We start from the raw sequence: 14258 nt of genomic DNA, 5'->3' as shown, positions 1-14258 counted from the left end.
TCCGTCTCATTGTTTCTATCTTTCTCTCCATGTGGCTTTCTGTCTCTGCTTGTCTAATTGTCCCTGCCTGTCTCTAGTTCTCTCTCTCTCTTTCTGTCTCTCATGATGCAGCATTTATGGGGATTACAGGGTGGGGTTGGGGATTACCTCATTTCTGAAAATAATTGGTTACTGAAGGATTTTGTTTTGAGGGGTGGGAAACTTGGCCCCAAAATTAAATAAGGTAGCTCATAGGATAGCCCAGAGGGCTTGTGCTAATTTTCACTCTACCCCTTTTCATTTTTATTGCTTTTCAATATCGTGGAAAAGCGCTTATGCAGCGATTGTCTATCCGTTTGCTCAAAAGCATGATAACTTTACTCTCAAGTGGACTGATCAGGGTCAAATTTGGAATGAAGCCCAACCATGGGCCTGGAAATTACTGTTTTGGAAATGACCTCATCCTGTTGAGGCCGAGGTAATTTGCAATAGGGTCATGTTGAAATGCATGATTTTTATTTCCTTCTTTTTTTGTGTAGGAGCTCTTACCTGACTTTTATTTAAACATATTTTCTCAAAAAATCAGATTTATTTTTTTTTAAATAACTCTTTGAAGACTACATGTAACTCCAGTTCTTGAAAGGGGACTGTACTTGTGTGCTGATGACCTTACTCTGGAGGGTAGGAGTCTGAGTTCACATAGAGCTGGTGTCAGAAAAGTGGGAAAATAATCTCAGTAGAGCCAATTTTCAAAGAGTTTAGCCCTTAATTTTTGGAGTTAAGATTCCAAAATTTCCCTTTTGGAAATGTACTAGGGCTAAGCTCCTAAATGTATGCTTCTAGTTTCATTAGCATCCTAAACTTAGGATCCTAAAAAGTGGGTGGCCTTGGGTGCAGACTTAGGGCGGGGAAACAAAATTAGGAGTTTAGCACTGATTTTCAAAACTAGGCACCTAATTTAGGAGCCTTAATCTAGGCAAATGAATAGCACTCCTAAATATATGTGAATTTTCAGCTGAAAACTTAGGCTCCTAAGTTCGGCTGAAAATAGTTGCCTAACTAAGGGTTCCTAAATTTAGGGGCTCAGCTTTTTTCGAATATTAGTCCCTGTATCATTAGCTGTGTGACAGGTGTTTGTTTGGAATTGGGTTTGCGGGGGAAAGTGGGGCTTGGGAGTGAATACATATCCGGTGTGGTCTCTGCCACTCGCCTCTCTGGCTCTGAAAGATACATTTTAAAAAATAATAACATGACTAATATCAATATTACTAATTACTGTCATAGAGAGCAATGTTATCTTCCATTGTGCAAAGATACCCACCCTGTGGGTACTGTGGTTACTTTTCCTTTAGGGATCTAATCAGGTTCCACTCAATCAGTGTTTCCCCCCCCCCCCACTCCTCTTCCACAATCGTAGTGGGATGAGGGTGGGGGGGGCACAGAAGAGGACAGGAAGGAGAGTAATGGAAATCACGAATAATAGTGCTCAGATGTGCTCAATTTTACTGAAAAGTGTCAATGGGATGCAAAGTTGGGGATGTGTTCTATTTGGATTTAATGATGTCCTCGGACATCAGTTTGCAGATTACGTGCTGTTACTGCAGAGTGAGTGTGGAGTGCAAAGCTTGGAATGTGTTTTGTCTTGCACTGATATCACCTTTGACTGATGGGGCCAGAGCAGTGTGGAACAATCATGAGTTTGCATTCCGTGTTCACTGCTGCAGTATCCCAAGGATCTAAAAACCTTAGTCACTTTTATTTTATATCAGTTAAATTAACAAAGATGAGTCCTAGCTGCAATACACCCAGGCATCGCTTGAAGGGGGATTATTTCTTCAGAGGAGTGTGAGTGTGGAAAAATTATTAAGGAATTATTGAGTTAATGTGAAGAACTTTGTAACGTGATAGAAATTAGTGGAACAGAGTAGCCTTTAAATGTTACCTCTGTTCTCTTGGTCTGTCCTTTTCCAGTTTGAGTGACCGAATTCTGTGTCCAGTGCTTTATATTAATCTGGAGCTCATTGAGGTCACATTTTTCCATGAATTATTTGGGGGGGGGGGGGGGTGGAAGGGCAGTAAGGAGCTTCTGTTGACCATTAGCACTGTATAACTTCGGGTGTATCAGGTGTACAGAGATGCTAGTTATCTACATTAGGGAATCCCATATCCCCAGATGTCCTCAGTCTTTAGTAGTCATTACAGTCTGAAAGTGAACTCTGCAAAATTCGCAACCTCCCATCAGCATTAACCCTCCACCCATCGCGTGGTACTTGAAAATAAGGATTGTTTTGAGTGGACAATGACCTCCTCCTCCATCATCCTTGCTGCTTCCTTGACTTTTTCTCCTCTTCTTTATTGGTACTTTGAGTGTATTAGGAACAAGCTGGGAAAAGTTGCCAATGACAAACAATGCAGCTGCACATCCTTCTTCACTTTGATCCATACAGGTGGAGGATAAGGGAGAATTAGGGCTCGGGCTTCTCAAAACAACTTCCCACAGAATGGAGAATATGTGACTTAAAATCATCCGGTGTGTTGTAAACTGCTCGTTGCATTATTGCTTTTCACAAAACTGGTTATAGTTTGGCGGGGGGGGGGGGGGGCTTATCTGCACCCCTCATGCTTTGAAGAAAATTCTTGGAGATGTGACTTGGCCAGCAGACAGGCTGTGCTTGTCTTACCATTGTGTGCAGAGAGACCAGAATCCAGGGCTGAGGGAGAGGGGGGAATAGAAGAAGAGGGGGATGCTTTTACATTTTACATTTTTTAAATTGCTTTTTGTTTTGCTTTTTATTCTTCTGAACCATTGGAACAACCTTTCTCATACTTGAATTTTTCTTGATTAGCATTTGAGGCAAGGTGGTTTTATTTTTTTTTTTTTACTTGAAATGTTGTGAAAAAAATGTTTAAAAAGTGGGAGCTGCCTAAAGCTGAAAATATGAAAGGTTGGACAGATTGAAAGAAAAGTGGTTTAAAAAAATGTAATTCTCAGCTGTTAAAATCTTTCAAGGATGTAAAACACCCAGTTCAACTACAACAAAGTTAATATAATTAATTAATTTTAGAAACCATATATATATATATCTGTATCTCCCCCAACACTCTGCTGCTGTAGCCCATGAAGGTTGTCCTCAAGAATTTTGGGGGCAAATCATCTATGAGGGAAAAGAGGGTTAGTGACCAGGCATCCTGGAATTCATGAGGCTGCCTTGGGTGCAACTGAAACCCTAATTCCAGCTTATGCTGCCACTGATTCTCCATATCCAATCTGAGAGTGAGTCATACTTTCTCCTGGGCCTTAGTTCTGATTCCTGGCTCTACCATATATATACTTTTTTTAATTAAAAAAAAATCTTTTAAAAACTACCTCGGATAGAATTTTTTTCTCCCTCAAGAAAACTCCATTGCTGCTGTATTGTCCCTGTACTATTAAATAATAACAGTAATAAAAGGGACACAAGAAAATGGATGGCTTTCCCTATTTCATTTTGTTTTGACGGGAGCAAGTGCTGAGAAAAATCATTTCTTTTAACCTGATCTAGAAAACATTGCCTACAATTAAAATATGTCTGGGTGAAAAAAATAAAGATTTACAAAAGAAAGATGCTAATTTTAAACTATCTGCTTTATCTCAATATTGGTGGACAGATTTTCAAAGGCTTCTAGCTGGAGGTACATTTTGGGAGTTCTTGTGGAATGAGGGAACATTAAAACTTGATTTAATTTTTTTTTTTTTTTGTGTAGGATGGAACAGTGTCATTTTTCGATTAAAAATATAAACATTTGTCCCCAAACTAAAAATTAGGTGGTACATTGTGTCCCCTGCCTTTCTTAGAGCTGAGGGAATTGGATAGTGAGAAGCAGGCATGTGCCTTGCACCTGTGTCATGAATGAGCATCCCCATAATGTTACTGGCATTTGAGGGGAGGGGGAAATATTTTAAATTTTATATTTAATTTGTCATTTTTTTCCATGCTCTTAAGGCACTGAGACGGTTCAATATCACGATTTTCTGTGTTAATTATTATTTTAATTTTTTTAGTTTAATTTCTTCTTGGGTTTATTTTCTGTTTTTTTTTATATACATATATATATATATATGAATATATATAAACTTTTGTTTTCTAAATGCTGGTTTACTTGATTTTGTTATTGTATGTTTGGGGTAGTGTTGAAGGAGCACTCGGCCTTTGTCTCATTGTTTCTTCTGCTGTTTCTAGCAGATGGGGGGAGCACCTGAAGAGCTGTTACTAAGCCTATCAGGCTTGGTTGAGGGGAGGGGGGCCATTTGCGAAAAGCATGAGCTCTTATTCATTGAATAAGGAGGGAAAGTGGTGGGAGTTGGGGGCAGAAAACCCACCAGCCTTGTCTTGCTGATCCCACAGCCAGTTTTTATGATCGCCACAATGAATATGCACATGTTTTCAGTGGCTGTTCCATAAATTCTGGAACTCTCAGTTCAAATTAGCATTAGCAACCTTTGCACATTTCAAGGTTATGTAATTAGATGTGCTGGACTGTGTGCAGCACTTAATGCCCAAATGTACACATGATATACTCCACGATGCACGAAGGATTTCCACATGTAGAAAAAGTGCGAATAGACTAGCTCTCCGACATGGTAATCCAGTGTAAATGAAAGCACTAGCTATTACTTTCTCATGCAGGGAAGTGCACAGAGATCCAGAAGGCTTAACAATCAGTTTGTTAATGCTGGGAATTTAGCGCCTGCTCAGAGGTGTGGAGTAAGTTAGCTTACATTTCCAGTGGCTAGCCTCCGTAAAGGTTCGGTGACAGTTTCTCTAGTGTTAGCATGCTGTACCTGATGCTCTTTCTGTTCACCTATTTCTTGCACATGAAGGCTAGTCTCAGAGGAGCTAGAGGAAATAAAGAGAAAGGAAAGACAAAAGAGCCATGGGGCAAGGAAGACAATGAAGGAAAGAGGACCATCTGGTCCTGGCTGGAGCCATCACCAGGAGATATATATTTCGACCAGTATGTTCAGATTACCAGAGACAGAGGTCGTGCACAGGTACAGGTTGAGCTCCAGGGCAATTTTCTCAGTATGAGGACAGTTGGAGTAATGTTGATCCTCTCATAGCTCAAGGGTATGCCAAACCTGGGTTGGTGAAAATGCTAAGCACCTTACAATTTCTGACCAGTGGATCATTCCAGAATACAGTGGAAATAGTGGGCAGAATGGATTAGTCATACATTACAGAGATTTCAAATACTGCAGGCCATGACAAAATGCATGAGGGCCTACATCCAGTATCCTCAACAGCAAGCACAATTGCAGGAAATAATTTGTGTGATTTTTTTTTTTAATAGCACTGATATGCCAAATATGATGGGTGTGATAGATAGATTGCATCCCATGTTGCTCTCACTCCTCCGTCTGATTGAGAAATGATACAATAGGAAGCACTTCTTGAATATTCAGATTATGTATGATGCACATCTCAAAATCCAGTGCATTGATTCAAGGTTTCCCGGGAGCTGCCATAACTTATACACTCTCCCAATCTGGCTGTAATTTCACAGAAGGAAAGTATGGCAATGGCTAACTGCTGGGCAAGTCAATACTACAGCTGTCTACTGTTAGCTTGTTGAGGTGAGTACTTATTCTCACTTAAAGGGAGAACCCATTGTAGATCACTATACACTATATAATGCTGAGCTCCCAGTGGGGAGACAATATGTGGAACGAAGATGTGGGGCTTACCTGTGGCAAAAAGGTGAACACTAATGCATGCACCCATGACTGTTCATCCATTGGTGAGGAGCAGGGAAAGACAGTGGTGTTATGTGCTCGCATGCTCTCTGCATATAGGTATAGGTCAGCTCTTTGGAAGGGGGTCATTGGTGGTGCATATTTTTGCTCTTTGCATAAATATTGATTGGCTCCTAGGGAGGGGAAGATAATTATGGTACTAGAGTGTTTGCAAGCACACATCGCTCACTCTCTACATAAATACAGTATGTGACCCAACATTTTGGGGAAGGGGCAAAAAATGTAGCACAAATGGGGTTAGGTAACCAATTCATTTAGTAGCCTTTGAAGGTGTAGGATATAGATGCAAGCCATGACTAACTCCCTTGTTGGTGCAATGTACAGCTGCAAAGGGATGAAATAATGAGAATATACCACCACAAGGTCTGTCATTAAGGCCCTGAAAAGTTGTTTCTGTTGCTTGGATAGTTCCAAAGAAGCACTACAATACGCACAAGAGGCAGTGGCGACCATTGTTCTTGTGTGCTGCATGCTTCACATCGCTCAGTTTGGCAGATATGATAGGATGAAGGGGTTTTTTTTTCTTAATTTCAAAAAAATAATGCAACAAAATGCTTGTACAGAAACATGATAGATTCTGTCTCCATTATATAATGAATTATAGATGGTCCCCATTCTAAACAAGACCACTAATATATGGGAAGGGCAGAAAAGAGAAAATGGAGCTTTCAAAAGGCAACACTTAATTAGAAAAGAAATATAACACAGACTGAATTACTATAAAAAAATACCATCTCTATCTCTACTTAAAGAAGAACCAGCAAATTTTGAATGCAAAAAAAAACTTCTGTTGTTCAGGCAAGAAGACATACTTAACACTAGAAAAAAATAATGAAATATTTACAAGGATAACATAAGTAAAAAAAAAAAAAAAGTCCCCAAAACCCAAACTTCTCGTTTCATTTCCAGGAACAATTTACCATCCCACCTGGCAAAACCGTGGTACCTAAAAGACTGCGCAATAAAGTACTGGCCTGGGGGCACGACACTCAATTAGCCGGACACCCGGGAAGAACTCGGACGCAACAGCTCTTACAACAATATTATTGGTGGCCAGAATGCATAAAGATATCCGAGCCTATGTGGACTCTTGCCCAACACAAGATTCCCACCGGGAAGCCGTGGGGGCTTTTACAGCCGTTATCTATCCCCAAGAAGCCATGGACCCATATCTCCACAGATTTTATTGTGGATCTTCTGCCATCAGAAGGCAACACGGTTATATGGGTAGTAGTGGATCGTTTTTCCAAAATGGCCCACTTCATCCCGCTACCCCCCCTCCCATCTGCTCCTCGCTTGGCTCAACTATTCATGCTCCACATCTTTCGTCTCCATGGTCTTCCACAGCATATTGCATCTGAGCGAGGCCCTCAATTTACGGCTCGCTACTGACTAAATCTGTGTAAAAAGTTTAGTATTTCCTTGGACTACACTACTGCATTTCACCCTCAGGCTAACGGTCAAGCAGAGCGTACAAATCACACGTTGAAACAATTTCTTCGCATGTATGTTAATTCCCATCAGGACGATTGGGCTATGCTTCTTTCATGGGCCGAATTCTCTCATAATTCTCTTACCTGTACCGCAACGGGGGCCTCCCCGTTCCAGATTGTCTTTGGCCGACAGCCCAGGCTGCCCTTGCCTTTACCCATGGCTGTACCATCACCAGCGGCCCAGCTCACGGCTGTACAGTTGCGGAAACTCTGGATCCATACTCACACATGCTTCGAAAAGCAGCCCACGATGCTAAGACCTTTGCCGACAGACATCGGCGACCAGCGCCTTGATTCCATCCTGGAGAGAAGGTGTGGTTTAGCACCAGGCACATCCGGTTGCGAGTCCTATCTATGCGCCTGGCACCACGTTATATTGGGCCTTTTCCGGTAGTACAACAACTTGGGCCGGTGACTTACCAACTCCGTTTGCCGGCATCATTGAGAATCCACAATTCTTTCCACTCCTCTCTACTGAAGCCCCTGGTCCTTTCTTGGCCCTCCCGGAAGTTTCCTGCCGTTCCACAACCCAGGGCAGAGGAAGAGATCATATATCAAATGCAGGAGGTCCTTGATGTTAGGAGACGAGACAAGTCTTGGGAATACCTCTTAGCATGGGAAGGATTTGGACCTGAAGAAATTCCTGGGAGCCTGCTAAGAATATACTGGATAAGTCTCTTCTCAAGGACTTTCACGCCAAACACCCTGGTAAACCCAAGCCTTCTAGGGGGAGGCCTAAAGGAGGGGGTACTGTTAGCACCGCCAGCCACGAAATAAATGATTACCCAGGATGTCCGGCATCATCAAGGGCTCCGGTAGCTGCAGGCAGCCGCCTTCTGCATTCTCCAGCGGCAGCTGCCGCGGCCAGGTTCAGCAGCGTGGTCCCGCGGATGATTCGGCTCCTCCCCCTCTGCCTTCATTAGAGCCACGCGCGCGGCTGAAGACTACTCTTAAAGGAGCCATGACAGGAAATAGTCATGGCTCCCCCTGAGACTCCTCCCCTGATTTCCTGTACTTAAGGCAAGGTCTGAGTCTCAGACCTTGCCTTGGTATCAAGGTTCCTGGCTGGGTTTCATCCAGTGCTTTGTGCTCCTGTTTTGGTTCTTCGTCCCGCTCTGCTCCTCCTCCCTGTTGGATTGACTCTTGGCTCCTGACCTTCGGACTGGCTTTCGTGTTCCCTGTGACTTGATCTTGGACCGACGTTCGTCTCTTCTCCTGGCTTGCTCCTGGACTGGCTTCGGACCCTTCTCCTGACTCGTCTCTTGATTGGCTTTTGACCCCTCTTGTGCTTTCGGACCCTCGGACCGGCTCTTGACTACCCTGCGACTCCTTCTTCAAGACTACCACAACCTGCTGGAGGCGCCAGCCATCTGGAATCCACGACCTGCAGGAGGCGCCTGCATCCAGACCGTTCTTCAGTCTTCAAGGGAGTCTCCTAAGTCCCAGTGGGGATCACGAGCTTCCAGGGTGAAGTCGTATAGCAACATCCACTACCTTCGGCCTTGCCCTTTGACGGTAGAGACCTAAAGGATGTCAAGTTCCTTTTGGGTAGCGCTAACTCTACCTCAATACAGGGGTCCACCTTCCGGTCCATAACACTCATATCAGAATTTAAATCTTGTTTAAAAACAAATTTCACATGTGGTTTGCTGCTGAGTTTCTGCAACTGATTGTTCCAAAATAGCAGAATTATTTAAAATATCTACAGTAGTGCTTTTTGAAGTGCCAAAAATTAAATACATTTTTAAAAAGTCTGAGCTACATCTGCCCCCTTCCTTGATGTCTCATTAAATTTCCTATAAGGTTGATAGCAGATCTTACTAATCAAAGGTACTGCTTCAAAAGGGAGTCCCAAAACCTCTGTGAGATACTTTTTAAATCTCTTGGAGAAAACCCCAATATTCTTGGAAAGTTCAATAAATGAAGATTCGCTGACCTAGAAAAATTTTTAAATTGCTGATGGATTTTTTGATTTATCCTATATTAACTTGAAATAGTTCACTTTTAAGTCCTTGACTTCTTTTTGCAAAGTCTCCCCTCCAGTTTCTCTCAATGAAATATCCTGGAACTGAATAATTCCATTCACTCTTTGAGTCAAAGAAGTTAAGTCTCTAGAGGATTTCTGCACAAACATATCCAGCCTTACCAAGACCTCTCAAATGGAGTCTAAAGTGACTACCTAGGGCTTGACCAGTGACATGGGGGTCTACTGATATCAACTCGGTACTTCCACTCGGTTTCCTGGGCAACTTTCAACTTGCTCCAAAATCCCACTCTCCACAGATTTTCCACTGGTATTTTGATGGTCATATCAGCCGGCACCAGAAGGCAAAGAAAACAAGCTGATCCCTCTATTGTCTGACTAGGTGCTTGATTCCACCTCCTGTGCCATGCATAATTCACTCCCACGATGCTGCCGCCTGAGCACTGTTGGGTGGGATCAGGGAGATGTCTACCCTGGAAAAGCCAGTTACTCCTAAGACTGGCATTCCATCAGGGTTTGCCTTGGTCCCCTTCAAAACAGCTGGTTCAGAGACAGCAAATTCAGAATATTCTACTGAACAGGCTCTGAGGAGTAAACCTTGAACATTCCTTTTTTTGTTTAGAAGGAAGGAAATACAAAGCAAAGCTCAGAAACGCTGTCACGCCACCATATTGAGACTTCTACCCAGTTCTCCGCATGTGGAAAGAAGTTGATCCAGACCTGCACTCTGATTCCACCCCCACCCCCTTGTCGTCCTGACAGAAGAGGTGGATGATACTGTGCGAGGTAATGAGCTTTGTCAGAAGGCCAGAGCAGACTCATACTGATCATGTAAGCTCGGAAGTCAACTTACTAAAAAATTTAACTTTATGACTAGGTTACAATGCTGATCATAATATAGTGGGTCCTTCAAGAGTCAAGGTTAAATTTCCAAGTACTGTGATTAACCATCATCTCTTTTTTTTTTTTTATTTCATAACATAGAAACATAGAAATGACGGCAGAAAAAGAACAAACAGCCCATCCAGTCTGCCCAGAAAGCTCCCACACTTATTGTCACATACTTACCTGTTTCACCAACCACCTGTTTCATGCGAATTTCCTGCCACCCCCTGCCATTGATGCAGAGAGTAATGTTGGAGTTGCATCAAAGGTGAATCATAAGGCTTAATGGTTAAGGGTAGTAACTGCTGCATCAAGCAAGTTGCCCCAATGCTTGTTTACCCAGACTGCACAGATCAATGCCTTGTTGAATGTTGTCTGAATGTAAATCCTCTTTTCCACATTTCCCCCTGCCGCTGAAGCAGAAAGCAACGCTGGATATGCATTCAAAGTGAAGTGTCGGGCTTAATTGGTTTAGGGTAGTAACTGCGGCAATAAGCAAGCTACCCCTACGCTTATTTGTTTACCCAGACTGTGTAGTTCAGTCCTTGTTGGTTGTTGTCTGAATGCAAATCCTCTTTTCCACATTTCCCCTTGCCATTGAAGCAGAGAGCAATGTTGGAGTTGCATTAACCATTGGAAGCCTTCACATGGTTAATGCAACTCCAACATTGCTCTCTGCTTCAATGGCAAGGGGAAATGTGGAAAAAAGAATTTGCATTCAGACAACAACCAACAAGGACTGACCTACACAGTCTGGGTAAACAAATAAGCGTGGGGGTAGCTTGCTTATTGCCGCAGTTACTACCCTAAACCAATTAAGCCTGAGTAAGGGTAGTAATCACCAGGTAGTAGCCACCATACCAGAAAGCCACCCCCATGGCTCTTCTCTTCATACCCATCCTTTAGCCTTTATGAATCCACAGTGTTTATCCCTTGCCCCTTTGAAATCCTTCACAGTTTTAGTCTTCAACACTTCCTCCGGAAGGGCATTCCAGGCATCCACCACCCTCTTCATAAAGAAATACTTCCTAACGTTGGTTCTAAGTCTTCCTCCCTGGAGTTTCAAATTGTGACCCCTAGTTCTACTGATTTTATTCCAACGGAAAAGGTTTGTTGTTGACCATGAATCATTAAAACCTTTCAAGTATCTGAAAATCTATATCATATCACCCCTGCTCCTCCTCTCCTCCAGGGTATACATATTTAGGTTCTTCAATCTCTTCTCATAAGTCATTTTATGAAAACAATCCATCTTTTTGGTCGCCCTTCTCTGGACCGCCTCCATCCGGTCTCTGTCCCTTTGGAGATACTGGTCTCCAGAACCAAACACAGTACTCCAGGTGAGGCTTCACCAAGGCCCTGTACAAGGGGATCGTCACTTCCTTTCTCTTATCAGATATTCCTCTCTCTATGCAGCCCAGCATTCTTCTGGCTTTAGCTATCACCTTGTCACTTTGTTTCGCCGACTTCAGATCGTTAGACACTATCACCCCAAGGTCTCTCTCCTGCTCCGTGCACATCAGCCCTTCCCCCCCCCCCCCCCCCCCCCCCCCATCAAATACAGTTCTTTCGGATTTCCACACCCCATATGCATGACTCTGCACTTCTTGGCATTTAATCTCAGCTGCCATATCTTCAACCACTCTTCCGGCTTCCTTAAATCCCGTCTCATTCTTTCCTCTCTGGCATGTCCACTCTGTTGCAGATCTTAGTAACATCTGTAGAAAGACAAACCTTACCTTCTATCCCGTCCACAATGTCGCTCATCAAAGATATTGAACAGGACCGGTCCCAACCCTGATCCTTGCGGCACTCCGCTTAACACTGCTCTCTCTTCAGAGTAAGTTCCATTTACCATCACACATTGACTTCTGTCCTTCAACCAGTTTGCAATCCAGGCCACCATCTTAGCACTCACTCCTAAACTTCTCATTTTATTCACAAGCCTCCTGTGTGGGACTGTATCAAATGCTTTGCTGAAATCCAAGCAGATGACATCGAGTGCTCTTCCTTGATCCAATTCCTTGGTTACCCAGTCAAAAAAGTCAATCTGATTTGTCTGACAGGACCTTCCCCTGGTGAATCCATGCTGCCTCTGGTCCAGAAATTCTTCTGACTATAGATAGTTCACTATTCTTTCTTTCAGCAACGACTCCATTACTTTTCCCACTACCGAGGTGAGGCTAACTGGCCTGTAATTTCCAGCCTCCTCTCTGCTCCCACTCTTGTAAAGCAGGACCACCACCGCTCTTCTCCAATCACTCAGCACCACTCCCATTTCTAGGGATCTATTGAACAAGTCACACAGCGGACCTGCCAGCACATCTCTGAGCTGCCTCAGTATCCTGGGATGAACCTCATCAGGCCCCATGGCTTTGTCCACTTTCAGTTTTCCTAGCTCTTCCCATATATTCTCTTCTGTAAACGGAATTTCATCTACTCCACTCCCCTCCAGTTTCTTGTTAACTAGCGACGGTCCTTCTCCAGGGTCCTCTTTAGTGAACACTGAACTGAAGTATTCATTTAATATTTCTTCCATTTCTTCTCCACACATTGATCCTTTTCACTTTTCAATTTAACTATACCACTTTGGACTTTTCTCCTTTCTCTGATGTATCTGAAAAATGTTTTGTCACTTCGCTTTACAAGTTGGAAACATGCTTTATGGATGAAGTGAATGCTCTCTATCTACATCATTGACATTGTGTTTTATTTATTTTTTAAATTTTTTGAGTTAGAAAATATAAATTGGTTTTGAATAACATCGTTATTATTGGATCTGGAGAAGAAAATTATTCCTTATCTGCTAATGTCCCCCGTCCAGCAGATGGAGTCAGACAAAGCTTCGGAGGGTGCTGCCATAATAACCAGTGCACCCTCCATAGATCCTCAGTATAGAGAATATCAAAGCCAGAATAATAACATAAGAAGGATGGATCAAGTGCACTGAACAGAACAGAATATCAGCAATGGAGGCAACTGGTGCCACAACTTGAACTTTAACTTACAACAAGAACTGTCGTGTGACCTCAAAAACGCGGAGGCAAAGCATCCAGAATGAGAGGAAAAATCAGAAGAACAGGTCGAGCAGGAGCGTTGTAGTATCCCAACCTCAACAGGGAGGGCTTCTGGACTGATCCATGGTACTACAGGAACAAAAATTAGCAGGTAAGGAATAATTTTCTTTTTCCTGTACGTACCAGGATCAGTCCAGACAGTGGGATGTACCAAAGCTTCCCTAAACCGGGTGGGCCTCTGAAAGCCCTGCTCGAATGACCCTGTCACCAAAATAACCAGAGGTAGGTGACTACAAATGCAGTCGATAATGGCTTGCGAAAGTGTGCAGGGACTTCCAAGTCGCCGCTCTGCAAATTTCCTGAGAGGAAACGGACCGTGATTCCGCCCAGGACGTTGCCTGGGAATGGAGAGAATGAGCCTTGACACCCAATGGAGGAGCCCGACCCACTTCAATGTACGCCTCCACTATGGCTTCCTTGAGCCATCTAGCAATCGTAGTCTTCGTGGCTTGAGTTCCCTTCCTTGATCCCGACCAAAGGACAAACAAATGGTCCGAGAGCCGTAACTCGGTGACTTCCAAGTAGTGGATTAAGCTACGCTTGACATCCAGGAGTCGTAGAGATCTGGACTCTTCGGCTGCGAAGGTCAGCAGCTCCACCATCTGATTCACGTGAAAAGCTGAGACAACCTTGGGAAGGAAGGAAGGAATTGTATGTAAGGATACGCCGGTGTCCGTAAATCGAAGGTAGGGTTCCCTGCATGAGAGTGCTTGGAGTTCCGAGACATGGCATGCAGAACAAATGGCCACCAGGAACACAGTCTTCAGGGTGAGATCCTTGATGGAGGCTCGACGCAGAGGCTCGAAGGGAGGCCCTGCCAGAATCTTAAACGCCAGATTGAGACTCCAAGAAGGACATGGATCCTGGACCGGCGGTCGTAGATGCTTCACCCCTTTGAGGAAGCGTGTGATGTCAGGATGAGCCAAGAGAGAGTGATGTCCGGTCGACTGAAGGAGCAAACCCAGAGCGGAAACTTGTACTCATAGCGAGTTGTAGGCCAGTCTCTTCTCCAAGCCGTCCTGTAGAAATGCTAGGATCTGGGGTAC

The sequence above is a fragment of the Rhinatrema bivittatum genome, chromosome 6 (genome assembly GCF_901001135.1).
Source record: "Rhinatrema bivittatum chromosome 6, aRhiBiv1.1, whole genome shotgun sequence".
Lineage (NCBI taxonomy): Eukaryota > Metazoa > Chordata > Amphibia > Gymnophiona > Rhinatrematidae > Rhinatrema > Rhinatrema bivittatum.
Note: the sequence above shows the minus strand (reverse complement) of the source record.